This window comes from Cebus imitator, unplaced genomic scaffold (assembly GCF_001604975.1).
Source record: "Cebus imitator isolate Cc_AM_T3 unplaced genomic scaffold, Cebus_imitator-1.0 Scaffold105, whole genome shotgun sequence".
NCBI lineage: Eukaryota > Metazoa > Chordata > Mammalia > Primates > Cebidae > Cebus > Cebus imitator.
Window position 1 is genome coordinate 5,308,304 of NW_016107420.1, and position 2,856 is coordinate 5,311,159.

Below are 2,856 nucleotides of genomic sequence, written 5' to 3' on the forward strand. Positions count from 1 at the left end.
AAAGACCATTACACCATGTGCTCATCTCCTTTGGAGAAACAAGAATCATGCTGTGAATTGCTATTAAGGCCAGTGCATCATTTATTACATGCACAGAGCCTAGTGAGGACAAGGGGTTGCTGGGGACAGACAAACTCAGACAGGGGCATGGCTCCGGCTTCCCTTCCCCAATCCTGCAGCTTCGGCACTGAGGAGCTCATAGCAGTGGAGCAGCTAGGCTCTCAAGGCAGCTAGAGACAGGCCCAAGCTTATTGAGTCAGGCCCTGACCCATCAGCCACAATCTCTCCTTCGCCTTTCCTTCCTTATCTGCCATCCAATTCAGCATATTCCCTCAAAGGCAGCTTTTGTGAATAGAAAAAATTATTAATATTCAGGTCAGTGCGGTGCTGTGTACCTGTAGTCCCAGCTCCTCTGGAGGCTGAAGTGGGAGGAGTGCTTGAGCCCGGGAGGTGGAGGTTGCAGTGGAGCCGAGATCACGCCACTGCACTCCAGTCTGGGCAATAGAGTGAGACTCTGTCTCAAAAAAGAAAAGAGGAAACAAATTATTCAGAAGTTGCCTGGCTTTGAAACTTAATATTTGACTTTACAAAATCAAAACCCAAGAGGATTTTTCTGTAAGCTTATATATTCAGCTTATAAATTTTATAGATACAGCTAAATTTAAACAATCACTTTTGAGGAGGCTTTTGATTAATGTTTGTTCAAATTTATAAATTTACTTAATTGGCGGGGCGTGATGGCTCACAACTGTAATCCCAGCTCTTTGGGAGGCTGAGGTGGGCAGATCGCTTGAGGCCAGGAGTCAGAGACCAGCCTAGCCAGCAGGGTGAAACCTCATCTCTACTAAAAATACAAAAATTACGTGGGTGTGGTGGCGGGTGCCTGTAATCCCAGCTGATTACAGCTGGAGATTAGCTGGGAGATTAGCTGGATTAGCTGGGAGACTGAGGCAGGAGAACCACTTGAACCCGGGAGGCAGAGGTTGCAATGAGCCAAGATTGCACCATTTCACTCCAGTCGGGAGACAAAGCAAGACACTTGTCTAAAATAAAAGTAAAAAATAAAAAATAAGAAATAAAACCTAAGTATTTTATCTGCACTGGTAAATATAAAGTAATTTATTTGGTAAGTACTTCAGTTGTATGATTGACAAAAAAAGTCTTTTTCAAGTACTTAAGTCATACATATATATCCAATCGATTAATCTTAAAAATGTGTTAGTTTTAGGTTCTTTTACATTTCTAATATTACATGTACATTTTGAAATATTTCCACTTAAAATCACAAACCAAGTCAATTACTTAGTTTATATGTTTTTAATAAGTACTACTCATCTGTTTTTCTAATAGATCATATTCTCTTAAACACTATAAAGACATAAGATACTAAATATACAGATTCCTTTACACAAAAATACTAATACGATGTGTCTGATTTTCTTAATCATTTCTATATTTAATTGTAGAAACCTAATAAACCTACCTAGGTTTCAAATACTTATTGCTTTAAGCTGGGTGCAGTGGCTCATGCCCGTAATCCCAGCACTCTGGGAGTCTGAGGTGGGTGGATCACCTGAGGTCAGGAGACTTCTCTACTAAAAGTACAAAAAGTAGTTGGGCATGGTGGTGGGTTCCTGTAATCCTAGCTACTCAGGAGGGGCTGAGGCAGGAGAATCACTTGAACCTGGGAGGCGGAGGCTGCAGTGAGTTCAGGTGGTGCCACTGCACTCCCGCCTGGGCGACAGAGTGAGATCCGTCTCAAAAACTAAACAAATAAATAAAATACAATAAAATATTTACTGCTTTCCAAAAAAAGTTTGTCTCAAATTCTTTTGAACATACCTTCCAAAGCTGGTACATGAGGTCTAGAGCCTTGAACATATTTCTAGGGGGGCCGGATGAAGTAGATGATTCGTGTAATCCCAGCACTTTGGGAGGCCAAGATGAATCACTTGAATCCAGGAATTCGAGACCAGCCTGGAAAACATAGGGAGACCCCTCTCTACAAAAATTAAAAATTTGCTGGCCTGAGATCCCGGCTACCTGGGAGGCTAAGGTTGGAGGATCACCTGAGCCCAGGAGGTTAAAGCTGCAGTGAGCACGGCACTTCAGGTTGGGCGACAGAGCAAGACCCTGTCTCAAAACAAACAAACAAAAACAAATACCTAGGGAATTTTGTTCATAACACCACTACCAGGAGATGAGTCCCTTTTAATATGTCATGAACCTTAGAACTTAAAAAGGAGTTGTAGCCAGCCTTCAAAATAACCCCCACAGATTCTCACACCTCATACTCCCTTGGGCAGAGACTTCCCCTCTGAACAGGTCTGACCTGGAAAATCAATAAGGCATTGTGGAAATGATGTAGAGTGACTTCTAAAGCTAAATCATCAAAGCCATTTCTACTTCTGCCTTACATGCTCTTGGATCATTTGCTCTGGACAAAGCCAGCTACTCATACAGTCCTATGGAGCAGTCATGTAGTGAGGAACTGAGTCCTCCCACCAACGGCCAGCATTAGCTTGCCACGAGTATGAATCACCCATCTGGGAAGCAGATCCTCTAGCCCCAGCCAAGCTTTCAGATAACTGCAGCCCTCACCAACATTTTGAATGCAATCTCACGAGGGACTCTTAATTAAAACTAAGCTGCTCCATTCTGCCCTCTTTCTCCCCAAAAGCAACAACAAGGAGAAAACAGAAACACTAATCAACTCACAAAGTCCTGATCCACAGAACCCCTGTGAAATTATAAACATTTATTATTGTTTTAAGCCTCTAAATTTTGGAGTAATTTGTTACGTAGCAATACATAACTAATAGAAAACAGTCACATTAGCCCACATCCTTGAACCTA